This window comes from Pteropus medius, unplaced genomic scaffold, assembly GCF_902729225.1.
Source record: "Pteropus medius unplaced genomic scaffold, Ma_sr-lr_union100, whole genome shotgun sequence".
Lineage (NCBI taxonomy): Eukaryota > Metazoa > Chordata > Mammalia > Chiroptera > Pteropodidae > Pteropus > Pteropus medius.
The window spans coordinates 19,190,231-19,217,151 of NW_024355205.1; the positions used below are offsets into that span (position 1 = coordinate 19,190,231).

The following is a 26,921-nucleotide window of genomic DNA, read 5'->3' on the forward strand; positions in this document are numbered from 1 at the left end:
TTTAGTATTTGTAAGGACACACCCCTAAGTACCTAGTTTTTCCAACAAAAGGATGCCAAGAATAAAATTCTTTAGAGGGGAGGTTCCTGCCTATGAGTTACCCATATTCTATTCAAAAATACTGAAAAAAAGCTCCTCACTGTTTATAATTTTATAACCTGGCCAGGGTTTCTAACCTTAGCAACTATAAATACTCCTTCCCAAGAGCATTCTCAATCTACTAAAGTCTTGTGATAGTTAATCAGCCTTGCCACATTCTTATTTATATTTTTGTAAGATTGTTGCACATTATATAGCTCTTATTCATTCTATCACTGTGCTGTAGAGGAAGGAAGTCCAGTTGATGAAAGCTGATGCATGCAACAGATAAAAATACTGAATAACAATAGCACTTTGAATTAATTTGGCCTACTCATCAAACTTACATTTTTTAGACAGAGAAACTAGAACAAGAAATATAGCCTATCTGGAAAACTGCACCTAGTCTAAAATGATTATTACATTAAAAAGCATATTTTCTTCTCTTTGCATGGACTGGATTTTGATCAGATTAAACTACTAGCTTGCACTATAATGCTTCTGAGTCTATTTGCCTGGTTGTTTTCATTAGGATTTAAAATCAGAATTGCCAAAAATATGTCAAACTTAACTCTCGATTACACTTATGTCAAATCTTTTCTTTTGTCATACTCTTTCCCCAATTTGATTACTTTCCTCCTAATCCATTCAGTTATTCCAGCTACACATATAGATGTAATCCTTAATTCATTTCCTTGTCTCAAAGCTAGTCGCGAATTATGTCATATTCTTGTAATTCCTATCTCTGAAATATACTCCCGATATATCTTTTTTTTGCTCCAGTTCTGCTGCTACCACCCCCACTCAAGCCCCTTCATCTTGTATCTGTGCTTCTGCATTAGCTCTGATTTTTTTTTCTGCTTCCACCAAAGTCTACGAATCATTCATGCTGCAGTGATCTCATAAGATGTGAACCAGAGCAGGTGACTTGACCGCGTAAAACCTTCTGGAGTGCTTAGAATAAAATCAGGACTCTTCATTATGGCCTGTGTTGCTTTGTATGACAGAGGTCTCTGATATAGCCTTACTGCTCTTCTCCTACAACCTGCCACCCACGCTGGCCCATTTCCGGTTCCTCAAACACTCTAGACTCATGTTCACCTCAGGATTTTTGTGCTTGCACTTCTCTCTGCTTGCATTATTCTTACTTAAGATTATTGCAACATTTGATCATGGCTGTAATAAAAAATTTAGGTCAAATCAAATAAAACAGCTTTTAGTATATATCATAGGAACCAAAAATTCGAACAATGGGAAAGTGTTAATGCACATTAATTGTCGGAAGCCAGCCGACCAAGTCAAACCGGGTACCTGAATGGGGGAGCGGGGACTGAGAAAAAAGAGAAGACAGACAGGGTGCAGGAGGGAGAGCAGATCTCACAACTGCCTCTCCGAGTTTATTTCTTAACCTCCTTTTAAACACAATCTGTTTCTTTTTGCATTCCAAAACAACACGAAAGTAACATCCTGAAGATCCAGGTGCAATTGACACTTCCTTTGACACTCCCTTCGACACTCCCTTAGGCTATACTTAATCTTCTTCCTGAAATTCAACAGAACCAGCCTTTACTTTTTTATGCAAGCAGGCCTCCTGAGATAAACCATGCACTCTTTTGAATTTGGGGAGCTTTAGCTCCCTACAATTCCCCCTTTTTTACTTTATAGTAGACTGTGCCTGTCTTAGGTGGCTTCCTGCGAAACATGGAGCTTACCCGTCATTGGAACATGTATTCCATCATACATGCCCTGTCTTAGGTTGTCCAGTTTCCAAGAAGTCCTTACCCGTCTTTGACTACCAGCCACTATACTGGGGTATTTTTATTTCTTAACTTTATTGCATGTATCTCGGAACCAACATCTCGCACTGCTTGTATTGCGCATTTCAACAGATATGGCAATAAACACAAGATGACTAACACGAAACAGGCTAGAACGATAACAAATCCTAATAAATGAGTAAATGGTCCCCAAGTAGGGACTAAACCTTTTAAACCCTTTATAAATTCTTACACTGTTTGACCAGTATTTATTTGTAGTTCGGGAGCTTCTTTTAAGGCTACAAGAATACCTGCCACAACAACAGCCACAGCCCTTATAGATCTTCCTAAGGCCGTGTTAATTTTTTGTAAAACCTGTAACCCATATTCATCAAACCAAGGGCCTGTAAGGTTAACAGGAACCATTATAAATGGTGGTTATCTAAGCACAAGAACAGAAGTGTTAACAGGAGTAACACAATTAGACAGCTGACAATTATTAACACAAGTCCGGCAGCCAGTTTCCAAATATGAGTCTGCCAAGCGCCAGAGCTTGTTTTCCAGAGTCCAGCAGATAAAGCAGTCTCAGTGTTATAAGGCTGAGAGAAGTCCCAAACAGTTTCATTAAGTCCTGTTACTGGATACAAAGTGACATTCTCTTGATGACAACGATGCCACCATACTGAATCTTTTTGCAGATGCCTCTTCGAGTGACAAAGTTCAAACGGAATTGTATCATTATTGCTGACAGCTTTGCCATCAGGAGCCCCAAGCATAACAGCTCCTTTCTTATGCTAAGGCTGCTCCATGATATTCAAACACCCAGGTTGGGAAGTAGAATTGAATAGAAAACAAATAGGTAGTCCTATTGCTGATCCGGAAAAATTAAAATTATCATATACATATTGCTGTTCCATGGTTAATGGCAATCCTAAAAGTTTAGAGTTATTAGAAAAAACCTGGATCTGTGGCCCAGACCAAACAGTTGGATGTAGTACCGGAGGATCTGGGATGTAAGCCCAATGCACTGCGGCATAAACTGTTGGATTAATCAGTATTCCCATCAGAAGAATAATCTCGATGTTCATTTTCGGCATGCTGCACTAGTCGTTCAGGCAACCAGCGTGCTCCGTCAGCTCCCTGCGGAAAAACACAAACATGCCCTCGCCCCCATATTAGTACAGGATCTGGTCCATTCCATTGTCCAGTTAACGGATCTTTCCATCTTACAGTGGCATAATTAAAAGTAGTAGTGGGATGCCATAAGCGCTCAGCTGCAGAGTGCCCTTTGGCATCCAAATTTAAAAAATTTAAAATGAATAAGGCATGATTTAAATAATTTTGTGGAGAATAGGGGTATAACTCCCCCTTTTTTATTTTCTCAAGTTGAGTCTTCAGAAAGCCATGGGCACGTTCTACAATGCCTTGACCTTGTGGGTTGTAAGGAATACCAGTTTTATGTTCAATATGTAACTGAGAGCAAAATGTTTTAAAAGCGGCACTAGTATAACCAGAGCCATTGTCTGTCTTAAGAATTTGAGGACATCCAATAGCTGCAAAGCAGCGTAAGCAGTGATCAATAACATGTTTAGTGGCTTCACCAGTCAAAGAAGAAGCGAAAATGAATCCAGAAAATGTATCTACAGTAACATGTACATATTTTAATTTACCAAATTCAGGAATGTGGGTTACATCCATCTGCCAAATTTGATTCGGTAGCAAACCACGGGGATTAATACCATAATGAGGAACATGAAAAAACTGAGGGCAAGTGGGACAACTTTTTATAATTTGTCTTGCTGCTTCTCTGGTGAGATGAAATTGCTTTCTTAGATAAGAACTATTTTGATGATGTATAGCATGAGATTGTCGTGCTTGTTCAACATTACTAGCAAGCAGACATAGGTGGGTGGCTGCATCAACAAGTGCATTAGCTTTAGACAAAGGACCAGGGAGATTTGTATGAGCTCGAATATGAGTCACATAGCAGAATTCTTTTCTGTTGTGCATAGCCAATTGAATTTGCGCCAATAACGAATGCACCTCAGAATTGTGGGTAGCAATATAAAGTACAGTCTCCAATATAATTAAAGCTTTAGCAATGTATTGACTATCAGTATATAGGTTAAGGGGTTGTTGAGCGAATATTTGAAAAATTGCAGCAACTGCCCGCAATTCTACAATCTGAGCAGATGCAGGGGATGTTTGTATGACAATAGGATTTTGGTTGTCAACAGCATACACGGCTTTTCCATTAGAGGAACCATCAGTAAATATATTAAGAGCATTCTGTATCGGGGTGGTCTTAATTACACGAGGAAAGATAAATGACTGCATATTAGCAAACTGTAAAAGTTTGTTCATCAGTAAAAATGGAGTTGAAAGGAGGGGGAGGCATCGGAGGAGCAGAAGGCACAACCCCAGCAGCCTCAGATTCGTCATACTCATGAATCTGATCTCTTTCATGCCTAGGGTCTAAAGAATCTCTAATCAAAGTCCAAAGCCCAAAAGTATCTGCCGGAACCTTAGTAGGTCCGTGGTCATCATAGTAATCCCGTAACTTTTTACCCACTCTTAACCATGCCTCTAAATCAATTGTCCCTTCCTCAGGGAACCAGGGACAAACTTCTTCTATAAATTGCAAAAACTTCATTAACTGTTGCTGAGCTACTTTAGCTCCTCTAACTCTAAGCATATTCTTAAGCATATGTACAAATAGCAGTCGACTATTTCCTTGGCCCATTATATTTTCTCTTACAGTTTCTATATTTACAAAAACTCCTGCGTACTCACCTTCACCGCCCACGGCTTCTTTGGCCAATCTCGAGTGCACTCTTCTTGCGGTGGGTCCTTGCTTTTTCCCCCCGTTTTCAGGTCCCTGTTCGGGCGCCACTCTGTCGGAAGCCAGCCGACCAAGTCAAACCGGGTACCTGAATGGGGGAGCGGGGACTGAGAAAAAAGAGAAGACAGACAGGGTGCAGGAGGGAGAGCAGATCTCACAACTGCCTCCCCGAGTTTATTTCTTAACCTCCTTTTAAACACAATCTGTTTCTTTTTGCATTCCAAAACAACACAAAAGTAACATCCTGAAGATCCAGGTGCAATTGACACTTCCTTTGACACTCCCTTCGACACTCCCTTAGGCTATACTTAATCTTCTTCCTGAAATTCAACAGAACCAGCCTTTACTTTTTTATGCAAGCAGGCCTCCTGAGATAAACCATGCACTCTTTTGAATTTGGGGAGCTTTAGCTCCCTACAATTAATGCTGTTTGGTCATGAGTTAGTAAAGAAAAAATAGAATTATAGGGATAACATATTGTCCCAGTTACTATAGCTGCACAATAAACAATCTCAGATTTAGTGGGATAAAACATTTTCTCATGCTTATGTTTTCTGTGGCTTAGCAGTTTTAAAAGGGGTCAGAGGGAATGACTTGACGTTGCTCCATGTCTAAGTTCTTAGCTGAGAAGGCTCAAAGTTTGGCAATGACTTGAGAGTGGTAGATTAAATTGTCTGAAGGCTCATTTACTCACATGATTAGTGTGTAGATGCTAGCTGCCAGCCAAAATCTCAGCTGTACCTCTCAATGTGGCTGTTTGGATGTCCTCACATTCTGGTAACTGCATTCTAAGAGTGAGAATCCCAAAGAAACAGGCAAAATGTATGTGGCCTTTTAAAAACCTAGCCTCAGAAGTCTCATTGATTCCACTGTATTCATAAGCCTGCTCAGATTCAAGGGAAATACACATAGACCTTACCTATTAACGAGAGGAATGTCAAAGCCACTTGGTAAGAAGATCATGGGATATGGGAGCTGTTATTGTCCTCATCTTCCACACATATCTTACCTTGAATTACGGTGTAATGAAGAGCCATGGAGTAGTAGTAGCTGGCTACAAAACAATAGCAAATGTCAATGTCAAAGATGGAACACTGAATATAATGGACCACCGGTCTTGCCCAAGAGACAAATATTTATGCTGTTGAATATTTCATATCAGCTAGTGTTAAAGTCACATAACTTCTTAGAAAAGAAAATTCTTCATTTCAATGTAACAGGGTGATTTAATAACTCAAGGAAAATTTTCAATAATGTAATTTAAGGGATAATTTGTTATATTACATACTAGATAATGTTGTAACACTTATAGTAAACAAATAAAGGACTATGACACTCCATATAAAAGATCAACAAAGATATAAGAAATCAAAAGAAAACTCTTTTAGAACTTTTTAAACTTGGCAATGCCTCACTTCTCTAGGATATATTGTACTTTGACTTTTTAATCAAAGAAACAAAAAATTTTAAGACAACAAGCCACATAAACAAGCCAAAGCATTTTTTTTTTATCTACATCATATTCCTTATCAGATATAGTGCACAAACTGCTTAGAGATATTTCTTCTATCACTTTCAAACATCCACCTAAACATGAGGAACCTTAAGTATTCATTCCTTCAAACTGTTCTAACTGGACTTGGTTGATGATTAGAAACTGAAAATGGAGGTGAATAATTTACAAGCAAGAAATTACATTTTTAAAGAGTTATGTATTAATTGCCTTTTATTTAAATCAATTATTGGTTAAACATTAATTGATAAAGTATAAAGGTAATATATAACATTTGGGGGAAAAACGGAAGACTATATTTATCGGTAAACTTGCACGGAATGAATGCACACATACATACATGATATAGAAATAGACACTACTAAAGGATGTAATTGAAGAATCATTTTATTAACAGAATTTGAGTTTGCAAAGCATGAGATGCTACTGCTATAAATTTCTTTTTAGGTGAGAAATTCAGGTTTATATATGTAAAATGTACCTTTTAAACATATTTTCTCTGTCATTGAGTTTACAATTTAGTCTTGAAAATATTGATAATTTGGCTCTTTCAAGTCAAAATTTAAAATTCAACTTGAAATATGTAATCCAGAGTTTATGCCTTTGCAACATTTTTTCTTTAAAGGATTCTCTTTATTTTATCGGCTACTTATCAAGATCTAGTTCAAATATTTTCTGTTCTGTGTTTTCATAATACTAAGCTCTGTCATAACATTCATATTTCATTGCATTTACTATATAACCTAAGGTTCCTCATGTCTCACTAGCCATGGGTACAAAAGGGGCCACATGAATGATAATGACAAAAATTGTTTTAGGTTTTGTCCCAACCTGCTCAAGTAGTATATTACTCAATACCCTGGGAATTGCCTGTCAAACATCCCCAGTCGTACCCAGGATTGCTTCACATGCCCTTATAAGCTGGTTCCACAAGTGACAGTCACAGTTTCCTACCAGGCCGATACCGGGTACTGCTGTATTCGCTGCAAATGTTGGTCTCCTGTTGAACACTGTGGTCTCTGCTGCTGCTCTGATACAACTACTCTAGATAATACTGAGATGTACAAGACTGAGCCTTTGTGGCACTGAGAGAAGGAAGTACTGTGCAGAAATGGGAGAATTCTCGTCTCTCCCAATCTGTTTTATGCTTCATCACTGTTCCCATATCTCAATGATTTTTTTTCATAAAAGTAATTCTTATAGCCCCGCTCCACCCTGGGATTAGATTCCATTCCACAGGGGTTTTCTTCATTTTCTGATCTTCCTAGTCACAACAGACAGCAATCTCGTCTCTTCCTTTTTGCCAAAGAATAAGATAAATATGTGCCCTTATACAGTTAATTTTTATTGCCACTTTCCAACTCAGTTAGCTCTCCAATCAGGTTATAGACATGGTCAGAATGACTGAATCTCATTTGGGCCGAAGGTACAGTGCCTGGGACACTTTACACATTTCAGCCTCAGAAGGCTGTAAACCCTTGAGGACATGAAAGAAGACTCTTCTCTGCATTGGATCAGAACTAAAAAAAAAATAATATAAACCAATTTGCAGATCATTCCCTTAAATCTAAAAATAAACAAATTATGTGAAGTGTTAAGAACTGTGAGGATTTTTTCTCTGCTTGCGAGCTAGCAAGTTAACCTGCTACAGGGTTATAGAAACTGACAGAAGTCATAAGACTCTTGGGTCAGAAAGAAAACAAATAATTACTCACAACATAGACAGAAGCATGAGCTTCACATATACACCATGCAGTACTCTAGACAATACTGAGATACAGCAGACTGAGTCTTTATGGTGCTACGGAGAGTGACGTCTGTGCACTCAGCGGCAACATGTTGTCCCATAGGGCCCTTGTATTGTGTCACGGCTGAGAAGTCCCAAGCTTAGGAAACCTTACCATTTTATAATGGGTTGCAGAGCAATCCACCCAACTTTTGCCCAGAGAAAAGCATTATCTTTATTATACTAGAGAGTAAACAAACTTGCACTCTGCTCTAAAGAAAGAATTTACTTCTAATTTCCACAAACGTTCTTGAAAAGATGATCTTTTCAAGGCTCAACAAAGGCCGTCAGCACCTCAGGACACCCAAGAGAGTTGTCTCCCAATGATATCATGAGTTAAAGCAACCTTCTCATGTTCCCGAGGTTGGTAAATATCAAGGCCAGAACTCAGGTCATTTGACAACGATTCAGTAATTTCTTCAAGTAAAACAGTAATAGAAAAGGAATAGTATGTTATTAGTTCAGTTTCATTGATTAACATAGTTAAGGACAAGTAAGGGTTTTTCAAAATATATTTTAAAAGTTCTAATATCATTATGGTTATCTATATTCTGTAATGAGTATTACAATAGTAATTGTATAAATTCCAAGCTCTTTCTCAAACATCTATAGAATTGATATACTGACAAAATTTAAAACAAATGAGCAAATAAAGAAAATGCCAGGCAGTTAACAGCAAAAACAAACATTGCTTTACTTTCACTTGTGTTACAACAGAATGAAATGCTAGGTCTCTCTGACTCCATCTTGTTCAAGCCTGCTTTGTTCTCATGACTTTCAGGCTAATAGCTTCTGCTTAGTCTTGCATATAGACATGCTTATCTTTAGAGATATTCGGCTTGTGGCTTGTATGTATTGTTTATCAAAGATCTGCAGGAACTTCCTGACCAGACTCACAGCAACTAGCACAATCTTCCTCAGACTCCTGCTATCACTGAGATGTCTGCAGTGGTCAATCACCTTTTGCCCCTCCCACTTCCCCTTTCCTTGACATAAAATAAGCCTGAACTCTGTACTTAAGATTGATTTGAGAAACCACCAGGTCTTCTATCTTCTCAGTTGGCACCTTCTCAATCAATAAACCTTTTCTTACTCCGAACAATGACATTTTCAGTTTTGGCTTTCTGAAGTACATGTTTTTGGATCGGTAACACTATATCTAGGAAATAACCAAGATTTGCCTTTACTTCATCAAATCAGCATCTACTAGAATTTATAGACTTTAATCAAAGATTTTCACATCTAAACTATGATATTTTCAAGTCCTCGGGCCTGAGAGTCTCAGCTCTATTTTTCTGCAGCCATATTTTAGAAAGAAATTGTCAGAACAAAACACAAACTCATTGAGATTATATTTTATGAAATGCCTGGGAAAAAAAATGCACCAAAATTGAGCAGCTCATATTACTATAAACATACTCCCGTGGATGTTTTCCAGATTGCTGTTGGATGCAGCCTCTGTATTTTATTGTATGATGATGAAATGTCATTGACATGGTCACTAAGAATTCTTCACTGTTAACTCATTATATTTCAATATAAGGAACCATTTTAATGATAGCTCAGCCTACAATTCTATCCTCTCCTTTAAATTATATTATTCCAAATATTTTCCAGAGTCACTTTATGTATGAAATCCAAACAATGAATAAGAAAATAAATATAAGTTAATAGATAACCACAGATGTATTAGAAGATGTATTCTCTGGACTGAGAATAAGAAATTTGGGGATCGATTCCCATTTACCTAAGCATGATCATAAACAGATAAATAAAAAATTGAAATGAGCGTTTAGGGTAAAACTTGCTGAACATGTTAAATGCCACCATGGGACTGTAATCAACAAAATCTGGAGTGTAGGATGCTCTACAGAATGTGGATAACTTACTTCTTATCAACAAATAATTTGCAAAGAGAGAGAAAAGAGAGTAAAAGAGAAATTAAAAGATTTATAAAACATTAATTGTATTGGATCTCAAAATATTAAACTAGAAATTAAAAATCTCAATAGATCAATTGGGAAGCTTGGTAAAATGAACAAATTATTGTTATTTTTAAGGTATAATGATGGAATTTTACCTTAATGATGGTTTGGTTTAAAAGAATCCTTATTGTTTTTAGAGATATAGACTAAAATATTTACAGATAAAATCATGTGTTATCTGGGATTTGCTTCAAAATGATTTTCCCTCTACCAACTTGCCAATCAATTACAAATGTCTCATACCCTCTTCTGCTTTTCATATTCATTGACTCTGGGTGGCAGTGAAGGAGAGAACCCGAGTTTTTTTGTATCTGTGAAAAACTACTCATGGCTAGAATCATACCTTCTGTGCTCAGTGATAATTAGCTTAGAAACCTTTATAATAGAAGTGGAACAAAACTCTGTATTAAGAAAAACATATTAAATTTAAAAAAGGGATTATGAATAAAGCTTTTTGATCAGCAATGCATGAATATAAAATAAACCAAATAGGGCAATTTTATTTTTTGAAATATTGTGGAATTTACTGAGTGGCTAATAGTTTCCCCTCCACAGATTTTTAGTTGAATTAAATTAATGTGATTCAAGGATGTAATTAAAACATCATTTTGTTTTCTGACCATTATGCTATCATTATGCTCATGCTAACATAACCAAACTATGTACTGTATATAGAGCAGTCATGAGTCTGTGAGGGAGAAGTAACAGATCTCTTTATGTGTAGAATTTTGCGAAGAGTATCTCTGAGAGCTAACAGAGCAAAATACAGAGGTGATGCAAAGTTTACTTTTGTCAACACTAATTCATTGTTATTTTGAGTTGCTGCTACTAACATTTGGTGGTCTTACTTCACCTAATTGTTGATACTTAAGGAACACTGTAACAATTAAAAAAAAAATTCTTTGAGTTAGAAGAGTTATTCTAGGAGATGGTATGAGCTCCCACAGCAGAATACCAAAAAAACCAATCTGTGATCATGTTTCTCAGTGCTCTACGCATCAGGTATTTTATTCAAACCAATGCTGAAATGGAACAGGATAATCCTTGTTTTTACTGGCTTCTGCCTACCCTGGAGAAATCAGAAGTGATTTTGTTCACCTCAAATGGAGGATTTCCTCTTGTTAATGAGCCAGGAGAAAACAATCGCTCATTTTGATTGCCTTAGTTGGTGATGTGAACATGGAAAACTTTCTAACTGGAGTGAACATCCAGGGATAAAAGACAAGCTGATATTTTGCATGAATTCCTGTAGTGTTTAAGTTAATTTGAGGTCTAATTATAACAGTAGCTAATAAGGATCCCGTGATGAGTATACAGAAAATCAGTTACTGAAAATCATATGGCATATACATTGGGAGACATATAACTTACTGTCAAAACTGGGATACATCTGAGAATGAAATGGGGGACTATTTATAATTATGCTGTGACTGTCCCAGATAAACCCTGATTTATGATCACCTTTATATACGTTAACTGTCCTAAATGCATCTATCAAATGTTTAGAGATATATGCTGTGCTGAATATTACCGATCTTTGTGTGTGTGTGTAAACATTTTTCCAAATATATGTATATATTTGGAAAATAAAACAAAAATCAAATGTACTCAAAGTCAATACTTTATCCCATTTGATTTGACTGGAGTATTTTTTATACTGAGTGTTATGTTTAAGGAACAACAAAATTAAATTTTTGCTATATCTTACCTAATAAAGTCTCATTAATAGAAGTGATTACCAGAGGTAGCAATAGATTGATTGGTCAGGTAGTTTAAAAAATGAGGTTACCTGACAAAAATAATTTTACTCCTTAAATTGATTTCTTTCTTCTTTAGTTGCTTTTTCATCTATTGTAAAATTTAACAGTAGAGTTATCATGTATAATTTAACAGTAAGTTATCAAATCCAGCTTACTCATTTCACAGATGGTCGAGTCACTTAACTTTCTCAGAATTGTAGAATGTAGCCTGGATTGGAAGCCAGGCAGTTCTTTTCCACCATGGAAAGTTGCCTGTCTTCTAGCACTTTATCATCAGATGCTAGAATCTTCTGCTTACTGTACTCCAGTTGTACCTACAAAGTGGGGCTTTATGTACCTACTCTTGGCCTCACTGATCTGCAGAGCTTGGCACCTCTATGGGTCCTTATAAAGAATGAGAAGAGCATATATTTAATTGAGGATTTGTAGAGGAGACAAATGAGAATTTAACAGTAGACACCCACAGCAAACAAATTAGGACTCCTCTATTAGACATGTCTTGTCGTAGACATTCTTGGAACTTACTAGGTTTTGCTCTTATTCTGAATATATGGCAATCCTTATGTCCCAGCCCCATTGCATTGGGTAGAATCACGTGACTAGTTTCAGTCAAGGGGCTGCGACAAAGGTGAACTATCTTACTTCCAGACTGAAGCATTTTCTTGCAGATATGAGATACTCTACCCTCTACAGCAATCATGAGAAGGCCTCAGGTTTTGAGGGCAGAGATGAAAAGTGGAAGTGGCCTGGATTACTGAGTTGCCACTTAAAGGGCAATTGACCTAGACAGCTGCTCAGCCCCATGGGATGATTTGTGAAAAAAGAAACCATTGCATTAAAACAGCTAGGTGCTGAGCTGTGAGGGTTGTAAACTACCTCAGCCTAACTTAACTCACTGTGCCCAAGATGCATCTCTGTCCCAGACCTTCCTCTCTGCCCCTATGCTACCGGGATTATGTTTTCCTGTTCTTTCTTCACAGAAATTAATTACTTCATTGGCTCAAGATTCTTCCTTCAAGGTATCTCCCCTAGCAATTCCCTTCTCTCTCTCTCTCTTTTTCTTCTCTCTCTCCACACACATGGGTGTGTAAGTAGTACAGCATTCTATAATTATTCTAATGAAAATTTTGTGATTATCTTTTACTGAATCAGACTGCAAGTCTCTTGGGGATGAGAGTTCTTAAGTGAGGGTCAATGGATGAGATGCAAACTTTATGAATCCCTTGAAATGATAGACATCTTTCTGTGTGTGTGCTATATGTGCATTTCTGGTTTTCAGATTTTCAAATGAATCTTTGAGTTTAAAAAAATTAGGAGCCACTGGTGTAGGAGCAGCATAGTTTGAAGGAAGAACTTACAATGGTCCTAATTCTAGCCCTCACACTTGCTAATCATGAAACAGGTTCTTATTGCTGCCCTAGATTTAGCATGACCAGAAAAATGGTTACTCATTCTAGCTAATTCACAACAGTCTGAGGTATATAAACCAGAATACAATTAATTAACTTAATCAGATCCATATCTACTAGGTAGATAGGATAATTTCAGGACAGTACATTACCCTACTTGCTTACTCTCTTCATTTAAGCACATTAGAAGCTATTAATTTTTCTTTTTCTGACTGAAGAATTCATCTTCACAAGAGATATTGTTGCCAGGTAGACTACAGTTCAGGTGGCCTGAAAAATGTCCTCTCCCTTGGACCATGTTTGGACAGACGAAGACAACAACTTCTCTCCCCTCTTCCCTTTTTTATTCCTTTTTTCCATTCTTCTCCATATTTATCTTCCTTTTCTTTCTACTCCCAAGGCTGGCCAACATTTATCCTGGGAGATTTAGTGTATAGGGTTTAGTCAGGCCTGGGAAGACCTGGATGCCATTCCATTATTTTAAGATAAACTCTGCTCAGATCTCATAGCTGAGTTACAATTTAAAATATAATGCTCAGACAGTTGCTCAGGCATTTATAAGGCTACGTGTGTTGGGATGAAGCAGGAGACTTGGCTTTCTCGCAGCTTTACTTGGAATTTATGTTCTTTGGTATTGACCTTTGACAGTGTCTGACCTTGAACATGCATGAGTAGCTGGATCTACTGTTTTAAATAATAGTATCTAATTTTGGTAACTATACTGAAAAGCTCATATCTTTTTATATGAAATTGAGATTGTATGAATATGGATATCCCTAATATGAGCCAATATCAAGATGCTTTTTATCGTTGTCATAATTCAAGAGATTTTGCTTTTCAGAGAACTTTGAGCAAGAACATTACTTCTAAGCCTCATATTCCTCATCTGTAAAATGAGGAGAATAATTATTTCTAAGGTTGATGACAGTAGCTGGTTGGCTTTAGAGCTTCTTCCATCCTCCTTCTCTAAATCCTTGTGAAATAGGAGATTAGAGCAACCATTAGATTAGATTAGTCCAGATAGATTAGAGTATTAGTTTAATTTCTCTAATTTTATTACTGGAATTTTTAATCAGCTGAATAAAACATTTTATACTTGGCTAGTGTTAGCCTTCATTTATCAGTACGTATACCTATTAATTCAGTATATATTATTGAAAAGTAAAAACATTTTTTCTTTAATTTATATTCAAATTTCTAGATTTTAAATTCTTTATAATTTGAATATTTGCTATAATAATGGCAGAAAGTAAGATTATTGTGATTTTTCCTGATCCCTTGCAGTTCATGATTTTATTGCAGTCTTTCTCTGAAGACAGGTCAAAGCTAAGAACAAAAGGCTTTAGATTCGGGATACAAATATTGCTAAAATACAACAGTTCTCATATGGCAACTACACCAAAAGGGACAGATACCAGAAGAAGAGAGAGAGTACAAATTTGGGAGTGAGTGGAGCTCAAGACGGCATAACTATCCTTGCCTTTCTCCTTTTCTCGTGAAGTGTAAGTAATGGGTACATTATTTCTCTGGTTTTTATACACTTACAATACAGAATGTGTTCCATCACTGGATCTGGAATGAATGACATTTCTTATCTGAAAGCTGCTTAACCCAGAACCGGATGTTAGTGCTGATGTTACAGGTCACAGAGGAGTGAGGTATGAAAGGGCAGCAGAGCTCCTGGTGTCAGTCTGCAGGCCCATGGACTGAAGCGGCACGGGTCTATGAGGTCCTGTGGGTGGAAAGTGCCAAGACAGCAGGGGCTTTAGGTAGCTTGTAGGTCCCTGAAGAGGGACATCTACAGGAGCAAGGAGAATAATCCAGCCAGAAGAGACAATGAGGTGGAACTTCCACTGGGGAGTGAGAAACAGGAAGTGTACAGTATCAAACGCATTTGAAAAAGCATCAGTGGAACGCCTAAACAACCAGCAAATGAATAAGACTCATAAAAGTACTAGTATTTGGGCACTGGCCACACTATGGCTTCCAAGGTGAGTTGTTGTGTTCAGAACAAGAAATCTGTAGACTCCTGCTATTGACAGGGATGTGCTGGATATAAACAAACTTCTTCTATATCACCTACACCTTATCACACAAAAGGAGATTTAGATTTTAATGATCTATTTGGTCTTGAAGTCACTGAGCTGGGCCAAATGTATCAGAACAGCCTGAAAATCTGCTAGTTGGCAAGGTTAATTTTTCTCACTACACACCCGCATTCCATCTAGCCCTTGGAGATGTCAGCTCTACAAAACAGTATTATTACTTAATTGAGATAGACTTGAGATTCTTTAGTCAAATCTGAAAAGCTTTTCAAAGATTCACTTACTTCATATTCAACATTCTACATAGTGTTAACTTTAATAGCCAATATACCAGATATTGTTTTATGTAGTATTTTCTATAAGAGCTAAGTGTTAAAATTATCTTTGGATTAAAAGAAACCCTGAATAAAGTATTTTATAGAACCAGGGACCTTTTGCATATTTATTATTCAACTCCCTGTTGGGCAGCTAGGTCTTCTGTAGTCCACCAACCCCTTGCCCCAACTAATAAGTCTAGTAGGCAGTATTTATAGCACAGTGGTTAAGAATATAGCTTCAGGAGCCAGATTGCGTAAGTTCAAGCTGGACTCAGCGAATTCTTAGCTTTGGGAACTTAGACAAGTAACATCCCATCTGTGTGTCATTTTTCTTTTCATTTATAAAATAAAAAAAATAATAACAACTGCCTCAGAGGGTTGTTATGATGATTCACTGAGTTAATATATGTCAAGTCCTGAAGTATAGCAACTGGTACCAAGCAATGTTAGCTGCTATTATTATTATTATTGCTATTACTAGTATTATTACAATCCTACATATACTGTTGTGATATGAAGATCTGAGAAAATTTTAGCATGCCATTTTATTGCCATGACCTTTTAGTCATGGCATTTTTATCTCTGTTATTTAACTCTTTGTACTGTAGGAAAGCCATGGTTTCTCCAGATCTCAGTCTATTTATTAAATGAGGAGAAAGCACCTGCTTTAATATCTTAATACCGGGCTATTAAGAGGTTCTAACTCATTACTCTGCAAACGTGAACTGTTAACCAGGGAGGGCTGTGAGAAAGACCCTGAGATGCAACATCTGTTTCTACCTTTGCTTTTTTAAAACTTTCTTCTGTCACAATGGATTAGTCTTCTTGTGGTGCTGAATCATTAAAATTGAAGTTGATTGTTATTGTTAAAATTCCTTGACTTTTTACTTTATCTCTGTCAAATTTCCCTTTTGCATTTTGATATTTTTATAGCTCTCCACTTGCCTAATTGTTCAATTTTCCCCAGAGTGACAGTTAATTTTATGTGTCAACTTGACTGGATCACAGGATGCTCAGATATCTGGTTAAACATTATTTCTGGGTTTGTCTGTGAGGGTGGTTCAGGGAGAGGTTAGCATTTGAGCTGGCTGATGAGTAAAGCAGGTTGCCCTCTGCATCAAGCGAGGCCTCAGCAGAGCTTGTGCTGTCGCACCAATCTTCCGCCCTGGGGCGCTCCGGGTTCTCAGGGCTTCAGACGCGGGCTGGCACCTACACCGTCCGCTCTCCGGCTCTCAGGCCTTCGAACTGCACAACTGGCTTTCCTGGCCCTCCAGTGTGCAGAGGGCAGATCGTGGGACTTCTCAACCTTCATAATCACTTGAGCCAATGCCTCATAATAAATAAATAAATCAGTTCTGTTTCTCTGGAGAACCCTAATATATCAGTTTTTCTCTTTGCAAATTACAGTATAAATTATAATTTCCAGATGTCATATTTGTCATTTTTATAATTTCTCTTCTTAATCTCTAGGACATTGCTTCCCATATTTTAACATGCATGTGAATCATCTGGGAATCTTGCTAAAATAAAGATTCTCAGTAGCTCTACATTTGGAGCAAGCTTGCAGGTGATGCTGATGCCAATAGGGCAAAGAACACACTTTGAGATTCATTATTCTGGAGAAATAATAATAGTAATAATAATAAAATAATTATTGCCAACACCTGAAGCACAGTTAAGTCTCCCAGCATTCTTCTGTGTGCTTTAGGCATATTGACTTCCTTAATCTTCTAACTACTCTATGGGGCAGGTAATATTCTATTCTTGCTGTTTTATAGGTGAGGAAACCAAAGCACGAGGAGATTAACTAATGTGCCCGAGACATGTAATTGATGAGAGCAGAGGGAGGAGGTTTTGAGACCAAGAAGTCTGGCTTTAGAACCCAGGCACATATGAGTACTGTACCCTAGTGACTTAAAAACTAATTGTCAGCTTATTTGTACTTATCATGCTAAACTATTCTTGAGTTTCATGATTATTTAATTATTTCTTTTTATTTAGAATCTGTACAGGTAAGTGAAGGAGGGATGATGTTGAACTGCACTGTCCAATATGCTAGTCATTAGTCTGAATTGAGATGAACTATGAGTATAAAATATCCACTAGATTTAGAAAACAATATGAAAAAAAGAATGTAAAATAATTCGTTAATAATATGTTATAATGATTGCATGATGAAATAGTACTTTGGCTATGTTGGCTTAAATAAAAAAGATTTTTAAACATATTATCACCTGTTTTTATTTATTTTTTAAATGAGGCTAGTAGAAAATTTAAAATTCTATTAGCGACACATTTTATTTTCATTGGACAACTCTAATATAGAACTTCTAATACAGGTAGTTGAGCATAACTCTTCTCCATAATTTGCTCAGTGGTAAAGAATTACAGCCCCTCTTTTTTTATCAGGAAAAAAGCTATGTCTCAGACTTGGGGAATGTGGCTAGTCATGGGTGAGACCAGTGAGGAACCAGGTAGCTACTGAAGTGGCTAACCATATTTGCTTTTCTGTGCCCTCGATGTTTATAGCTGCGATGGTGCTCATAGTTTTCTTGAATTCTTTATTACTGACAAATGACTATAAGTTAGTGTGTCTGATTTTAATATAAAAATTCTTAATTCAGGTTGCAGTATGAAATTGTACATCCTTCTAGGAAATTAGTTTCCTATCTACAAAATGAGAAAGGGGACCTTCAAAATTAAAACGATATAATTTTTTGCTAATAAATGCAGGAAGATTAAAAATCTAGAACAGGTGGCATGTTTTAAATTCCATGGAGGCAGGGCAGGAGGAAAGCCATCTAGTTTTCAAATACATGAATAAGCATAACAAGCCAGAGAGTTTATACTCTGCCTAAAATGAGGAGCTATAAATCTTTAGTCACTAAATATTTAGCTCTCTTTATTTTCCACTGATGAAAGCATGTTTAGAGAGCCTTAGTAATGTACCATGTTTCTCATTTTATTGCTAAAGTTATCAAGATACATGAAAAGATCATGAAAGAATTTGTTTTATGCCTAATATGTCATCCAAAAAAAAAAAAATCAAATGGACACAAATCAAGGCTTCTGAGTCATCTGTACTTTTCTTATAATTTTTGAACCCCACCCAGAGGTGGTGAATAGCTGAAATGAGGCTTATTTTTCCTATTTGAAGTTCAAAGTTAATTCTGTTTATTTAAAAATTTTTCATCTCGGAATTAGAAATATTTGTTCTTCGAGAATGAAATTATGTAAACATAGCTTTAAAAAAAATTGTCCAATAACACATAAAATAATACAGATATAATAACAATTCTAGAGTATAATGAGTGAGGATAATTTTTATCTAATCTTTGGGAAACAATAGTTTTGGTAAATGTAGTTACTGACTTAAAGCTTTATGTTGACTAAAATGTCAATACATTTTTAATCTCTTTGGAGTTTGGGAAAATATTAACTTGTTCTTATAAGTTTTTCTTTTGTATCGAAAATTATTTATCATAATACAACCTAAAATATTTGGAGCATTTTGTTCAGTAACTAGTTAAGTGTCCTCTGTTAGAAGAGTAGATAATAAAATAAAACCTTAGAAAAATAAATGTCCGAGAAGCCAAATTAATGGATCTCCATTAATTTCAGGCTTTAGTTCCATGCTAACTTGCACATATGTTTGTAATTGTTAAGCCCTTACCTTAATAATGGCAGGTCATTTTAATATCAGTTCATTAAACAGAGAATGAGAAAAGCAAAGGTAAATAAATTTTTGGATAACTTTTAAAATCTTGAACTTATTTTAAATATCAACCTGACATTTTGTACTTTAGGGTTTAGCCTCAAACACAGCTTTAACCAGATGGCAAAAGGGCACAATAGATTATGATGAATTCTTGGTGACTCTTAGTGAAGCACCTCAAATATAACAAGATATAATTACTTAACCAATTTTATATATATGTATAACATCACATTTAATAAAATCATTTGGTGGTTTTAAAAAATTTAACATGGCGATAAAATCATTTGGTAGTTTAAAAAATTTAACATGGTAATAATTTATCTGTTAAATATTTTGAAGGGAGTAAATGGTCTCAAATGTTAAAACATATTTGATAATACTAAATTATTGTATAGTTTGGATATAGGCTTAACTTTACAAGGAGTTTAATTTCAGTGAACTATAGATTATTCATGTTCATATCATCATTTCCTCTCGTTTAAATAAAGTAATTTGGCATTCATTTCTTTGCTTACTTGAAAGTATAGGACCAGTTCATTTCTACAGTATTTTTCTTTTCTTTCTCTTTGCTTCCTTTGTAAGAAATAGCAAACTTTCATTTTAAAAGGGATCCACTACTAAGTGGAAAAGATCTGATTTAAGAATAAATGCAAACCTTTTAGGAAGCATAATGTGGTACCAAAGTTATTACAATAATAATTTATTCAGAAAGAAGCATTTGTGTTTGAAGATGGTTACAAATGGGAACGAAAACACTGAGAGAAAAGAACAACACATATTTTGAGGATGAGTTGCCATCTTGTTCTACAAGGACTTGGTCATGCCATAGGCTTTACTTCTTTAAAAGGTCAAGTTAAATTTATTTGTGTGTAGTGGTCTGCCCTCTCCTGGGCCATAGTAATATACAAAATATCCATTTGACTTGTAAAAAGAAACTCAGCTCCAAAGGAATAGAGTAACTTTTAAATTAACTTAGTACTAAAATCTTAATATGTATTCATAAATGTAATAACTTCTTACAGATTTAGTCCTTATTTAAATATTTGAGGAGTTCTTAAGGGTGATTGTGCCATTAATTTCCTTCTAAATCTCTTCACCCCTTCTCTCTGTTGCAAAATAAACACTTTGCCACATGACATTTTCTTTGACTTCTCTTTAAAAAATATTTTAGAATTAACTCATAAACAATGAACAGAACTCCCCTCTTTTCCCACATATTTTTCCATTAGGATTTTCTTCATTATGCTTATAATATGGACTTGTTAAAGAAGAAAATAGAAAGTGGAAATAAACCATTCAATATTACCTGTAACCCCATCACAATAATATAATCACTATTAACATTAGAGAGACTAATCCTCCAGACATTTGTGAGGCTATACACATATATAAAATATACTAACCTAAAAAGGTATTTCCTCGTGTGATACAGAACACATACTTTTGGAAACTTTTTAAAAACTAAACACATAAAAAAATGTGTTTGGCATTTAAAATACCTATTGCAATTCATTGTAGTACTCTACGTCTCTTTTGCTCAATTAGGCAGTAATTTCTTTTGGGACAGTGGTTGTGCTGAATCAACTTGAAATTTCTATTGGTAAGCAAACATTATGTATAGAATATATATTCAATATTTTGGGACAATATTTTGGACAATGAGTCGTTTTTGCAAAGTGCAGGCCAAAGGACAAAAGGAAAGCAATGAGGCTCTTCCCTTAACGTGTGATTAAGAGTGAACCAAGCAAAATAAATATAAGCAGTGGATGATATCAAGATTTCAGCTAAAACCATGATTAAAGTAAGTGATGTTATGTGTATAAAGTCATTGTACAGATGTGATAAAATAAGTATTTCAGAGTAAATAGGTGAGTTGAGGGAACTTTTATTACTTTGGCTTATTTACAGTTCTCCTATGATTCTTGTTTCACTCTTCACAGTTTTGAGGTGTATAGAAAATAACTTCCAAAGTGTCTTCACAATCCATGAGCCTTCTCTTTGGTGTGAGTTAGGAGAGATCTACTTACTGGCACAAAAGTTAGACCCCAAATGTGTTACTCAAATATACTAAAAATGTAAGTCTTCTGAGTAACAGCAGTAATAAGTTTGGGAAGCCTAGCAAAGAAGCTCTACTCTACCCAGTCATTTAAAAATCCAGGCTGAAGTTCTGCCAACTTAAAAATGTCTTCCAAGGCCATCCTATTCTAGTCAGCCTTAAAATGGGCGGGCGGGCGGGGGTGGGAAAGGGAATGAATGAGTTTTATAAGGATCTGTGCCTGGAATCATTTTCAGTCACATTCTGTAATAGAAACTCAGTCACTGTAAGATAGACTGAGTCATGTAATCCAACCATGTTCCATTTGTGTGTCTATTCTGTGTTCCAAGAAGAAATGTAGATTTTGGTGAACTACCCTTTGCTACACTTCCTTTATGAGAATTAACCCTGCCTTTCCACAGACGAGATGCCTCCGCTTATTATATTAGTAATATATAACCCTCCTCTCCACCCCCATTGATCAGTGGTGAATACCTGACATGTCACGAGCTTAGCCAACCAGAACCAGATTCTCCTTCCAAGAAATTAGAAAGTGGGATTCAGAGATAATTTCTGTATGTGGCTGGAACTTTAGCCATTAAGCTCATGAGGTTCCCGGAGAGAGGGGGACAGGGGATAGTATGAGAACGAAGCAAAAGAATGTAAAAAGGACATGAGATGAAAACCAGATTTCTGCTGGCATTCCCATTGCCGATCGTAGTCCCTTCCAAGAGTCTGACTGGTTACTCTGACTGATTTGTGAGTTGAACTTATATCCTGCTTATTAATTCTCAGTTTTGATTAGGTTGACTCTAGTTGATTTCTATTAGTTTAAACCAGATTTTTAACTAACAGAGGGCATATTGGTGAAAAAGTTTCTTCTGAATGGGAAAGAGACTGGACCACTATTAATCCTGTTCTCACACATGTAAGTGCCTGCCTTTCAGAAAAATGATACCCGAATGAGCTTTCCTTCATCTGCAAACTGTGAATAATAGTTCACACCTTTCAGTGATCTTGCAGGTGCTTGCTTGCTTTCTGGTATGTTTCTTTCTGTGAAACCAGTGGCTTACAGGTGTCCATGAGGCTGTATTTTCTCAGATTTCTAGGCGAGACCAAAACCAGGTGAAGTGTGATGTATCTAATTAGAAAACCCGAACCTTTGTGCCAAATTCTGTAAGCTGTCTGTAGATGACCTGTAGCTAAAGGTCATCTACAGACAAGAAAAAATTTTAGAAAAGCTCATCCTAAATCAAATATGCCAATTATATAAGGCAGAACCTATTTTATCATTCTCCCAGGTATTTTTGGCCAATCCTGTCTTAAATCCACCTTTGAGAACATGTTTATATTCATAACTCTACATTGTTATAATCTGCCTTTTAAAAAAACTAAAAATTAGGAAACTAAAAGATTTGAAAATATGTCTGTCACCCTTAAGAAAGGTTAAAATGACAGGTACAGTTTAAATTCTCTTAATCTAACTCCACCTAATCAATTCACTAGATTAATAGCCTCTCCATGGCTTTATCTTTTAAAAAACTCTGGATGATGAAAAAGAGGAAATTTTATTGATGAATGATGTACAATGAGTTTGAAATTTATTGGTAATGTTCTGTATCAAGCCATGAGGTAGCTACATGGGTGGTCATTTTATCATTATTCTACATACCTTTCACATGCTATATGATGAATATGCCATATATACAAATATAAACACATCCGCATGGCTTAGTGTGCATGACACAATCACTAGTTTAAAAGAGTTAATGGGAAAGGGAAAAATAATCAGGTGATCTTTCATATATTTAAATGGAATAATCTTCAAGATAAATTAAGTAAATATATGTATAGAATGCTATGATTAGCATAAACGAGAGGGTAAAATGAGGATAAATACACATTTTGTTTATTTGTGTATTGAACATCTTTAGGAATTTACACAGGAAACTGATAGCTAGATTGCCACCCAGAGGAACTAAGTATTTGTGACATTTCTGTGGAAGGGAGAATTTTTATTGAATACCCTCTGTAATTTTAAATTCTTGCACCAAGCAAATATATACAATTATTACAATAGTTACAATAAAAAATTTTAAATAAATTATAATATCCTACCCAAGTTTTCTGGTTAAAATGGTTCCTGTAATATATCTAAATGGTGAGAACGATGAAGAATCTGACTTATATTCTACTAACAAAGGACTAAGGCATTTTATCCCTGGCCTTCTTGCCAAGAGGGCACAGAACAAAGAATGGGTATGTTCTTTTGTTGTCACAGAGGAAGAGAAATGAAGAAGGCATACTGTGATTATTATTTTACAAATAGCAAATGATAAGCATAAAATAGTGGAAGGGACAGAATTCAGTTAATGTCAAGCCAGAAATTCACACCAAATGTCAAATTTTCACAGATGTTCTCATTAACAACACTTATGTCAATCACATACATTGGTTTCCACAGAGACCAACCAAACTTTCCAGCAGTTACTGGCTTTATAATCTGACTTTCTAACAAAACTAGCTTATTATATCCATGCTAAGTCCAAGGTTGAGCAACACGAAATAGCAGTAGCAAAGAATGAATGTTGTGAGCCAGAGTAAATCCGTTTATTTATGCTGTAGCTTAACCAATTTCAGAACGGTCATATTTTATAGCACCTTTCATAATTCTGGAATATTTCCTCAGTTAACAATTGTGCTAAATTTACTAAATATATCATTTAGTTGTCTAAAATTGACGAAGCCTTCATTTTGATAAAGTGATTATTTTGTAATTTAACATTTAACTAGTAATTTAAAAAATGCTTTTAGGTAAGACAGAGACAACTTATTTTTACTTTGTTTGTTCATCAACTTTCTGTACTGTCATGAGGGTTGCTACTTTAAACTTTCTGAGGTAATGTCTAAAAAGAAGTGCTAAAATTACCAATCTTGATATAGTATACGAGTTAAACATTTGTGTGTCTATTCTGTGTAAAATACCCTACTAAGAGGTAAAAAGACATAGATGGGAAAACTATATATAGATTGTGCTTTTCCAATAGATTTGTCTGTCTGTTGGCAGGGAGGGCCCAGCTGTATTGTGACTGGTTGATGAAAAATAGGCAAAGGAAAAGTAGATAAATTATTTGTGGTGATATGTGTGCAGCATCTTGTGTTTATAGAAAAATCTGATATTATTTGGTACTATCTGGATTTCACAAGGCTTAAGGACAGAAGGAACATTTTACTTGCATCTTGGAAAATGAGAATGATTTTTACAAGAAGGAGGAGAACAGAGAGGGGACTTCCAAAAAGAAGGAAGAACATGAGCTAGCTAAGGTTGGTAGTATGAAAGTAAATGACCAGGAGTTATGCCTTAGATTAAGTAGCCAGTTGCAAGATCTCAGAGAAATAAAATGAGGGCCATGAAAGTTAAGCTAAGTCATTAAATTGTGTTGTCGTTAATTCATTCATGGGAACTAGTAAATGATTTTGAAAATGGTTAAACTTGAAACAATTTTTATTTGTAATAGAAATATTTGGCCAGCATAGATTGGCAACCCAGTCTTTAAAAAAAAATGTGAAAAAATACACATAACATAAAATTTACAATCTTAATTGTTTTTAAGTGTACACTTCACTGGCACTAGTTCATTCACACTCTTGTGCTACAGTCTCCACCATTCATCCACGAAACTCTTTCCACCTCACAAAATGGAACTCTTTACCCATTAACAAAAACTTTCTATTCTCACTGCTCAGATCTTTTTTTCTTTAAATATACACACACAAAAAAAATAAAAAATAACAGATATATAAAATGCAAAAAAATTTCCTATGAGTGGCAAGAAATATATAGGATTTAATAAGTGAGTATGCTTGTACCATATTCACATGTTTTCTTGTCACTTCTTTATACAGAAATAGACATTTACGCACACACACACAATACATATATCACACATATAAATATAAATAGTATAAATATGAACATAAACATAAATATAAAAAGTATAAACAAACATAAACAAATATATAAACCTATAAATATATATATATTTATATATATAAATATAAATAAATAAATAAATAAATAAATATATATATATATATATATATATTTATATATATATATTTATATATATATTTCTGTAGATCCAAAAAGTGAAGAGGCTTAGGAGGAAATAGGGCTGAACTGATCAAGTAGGGAATAGATTTTATTAGGAAGATGCCCCAGGAGTTAGCCATAATGGGCTTTGACTAGTAATACTGACCACTGAACATGAAATATAATAGCTTTGGACACAAAAGTATCATTAATGTAGAACACAAAAGAGTTGTATTAGATAATACAGTAAAAGAAAGTAGAATCATTTTTACATATCACCTGGCTGATGCTTGATGCCAAGACCTAGATGCAAAGGATCTAGTATTCTGTTATGGTCCCATACCTGGCCAGGAGCCCTTTCACTGTGAGAGGGGCCTCAGATGGCTGAGGGAACCAATGAATGTATCCAGTTACTTTGTTTTAGCTAGCTTCTGTGGCAACTAGAGCAGTCCAGAAAATTTTAAATGAGCCAATAATCATTATTGAGTACATACAATATTCAGCCAGGTTCTTGGTTTTGCAGATTTTAATTAAGTTTTTACAGTGATGTATAGTCAGGAAGGACAAAGTTTTACATTTTACAGGGACATGTGGTTATATCTAATCACAATATTATGATAGTCCATATCTTATGGTACCGCCATGGGAAAATAAAAATTTGTTTTCGTGAGTTTATTGCATAATCAGCTGTCATATATGCTTTAATTTAAAGATAATTAGCTTCTTTTTTGTAATTGGAAACATGAGGAAAATTTTGTAAAATACCCCAAAGCAAACAAACCCAGTTGGTGGAGTAAATTAGTTTTGATTTACATGAGATTTTATATGCTTGGAGATTCTGGTTTGAAAGAAACTGAATTTTTTGAATCCTAAAATAGTTTTCATTCATTTTATTTCTTATGTATTCCTAATATTAACTTTATTGCTACCATCAACTTCCCCAAGACTTTAAAAAGTTGAATTTTCATATCTCTTATGATCATTAGACTTTCCAAAAAAGAATTCAATTCTATTTCTTAGAAGATGTGCTGTTAATCTACAAATTATATTGCAATAACTTCATTTTGGAACAAATGTAATAATAAAAATCGTTCTTATAGAGTTGGAAAATTATGGTTGTTATTGGCCATTTTGTGTTCCTAAACCTGAGGATGACATTCCAGTGTGAGTATATACTCAACTAGTCAGGAGAATAAGCTGAGTGGAGAAAAGGCTGGGCAGGGTGTGGGAAATTCTATCTGCCAAAGTTTTGGAATTGTTGCTTTTAGTAGTAAATGAGCAGAAGAAAAGAACTTCAGGCTCTCTTCTTTGCTTATTCATCAAATTCAGATTTTCAACCCCAGTTTCTTATAATAATTTTATATTTTAGGTACATTTTACTTATTGTGTTTACCAAAAGCAGAGACAATTTTATGCTAGCTGTTCCAGTGTTTTCAGTTAAAGCCTGGCATTGCACCTTAATAAAGAACATCCATGATTAATCACTGACTGTAGGACAATATTTCTATACTTTTTTGTTGTTGTCATTTGGCCATATTGGTTTGAGAAGACCACAGTCTTCTCAAACCAATATGGCCAAATGA

The 26,921-nt window shown here is 35.4% G+C and overlaps 2 long non-coding RNA genes across 2 annotated transcripts in view; one reads left to right on the forward strand and one right to left on the reverse strand.

Annotated features, from left to right (window-relative positions):
- Positions 1 to 5,378: 5,378 nt before the first annotated feature.
- On the reverse strand, positions 5,379 to 9,082 carry LOC120598701 (uncharacterized). Its single transcript, XR_005651713.1, has 3 exons — positions 8,993 to 9,082; positions 5,687 to 5,731; positions 5,379 to 5,465 (listed from the first exon to the last, which is right to left on the reverse strand). It is a non-coding gene; the product is annotated as an uncharacterized LOC120598701 (long non-coding RNA).
- A 12,779-nt stretch (positions 9,083 to 21,861) lies between these two features.
- The window catches only part of LOC120598699 (uncharacterized), a 6,439-nt gene continuing 1,379 nt past the window's right edge, over positions 21,862 to 26,921 (forward strand). The window contains exon 1 of the long non-coding RNA XR_005651712.1: positions 21,862 to 22,004. This is a non-coding gene — a long non-coding RNA (uncharacterized LOC120598699). The remainder of the gene's footprint in view (positions 22,005 to 26,921) is intronic.